Consider the following 268-nt stretch of genomic DNA (forward strand, 5'->3'; position numbering starts at 1 on the left):
AGAGCGCTGTCGGGTCCGATTTGGGGGTTCCAGAGCAGCGTTAGGGGCCAAGTGCAGATCCAGAGGTAGAATGGCTTGGAGAGTCCTAGGAGGATGGGGGAGCGCGCAAGACCCGGTACTCTGCGGACAGGGCCCAGGAAGGTCTGGGCAGGAAAAACCCGGCGCCACGCACCGGCCCGCACGCCCCACGTCGACCCGGGAGCTGTGAGCCCATCACGTCCACGGCCGGTCCACGCGCGCGGAGAAGGTAGGCTTCCTGGGGCGCAGC

This window comes from Myotis brandtii, unplaced genomic scaffold, assembly GCF_000412655.1.
Source record: "Myotis brandtii unplaced genomic scaffold, ASM41265v1 scaffold463, whole genome shotgun sequence".
Classification (NCBI taxonomy): domain Eukaryota; kingdom Metazoa; phylum Chordata; class Mammalia; order Chiroptera; family Vespertilionidae; genus Myotis; species Myotis brandtii.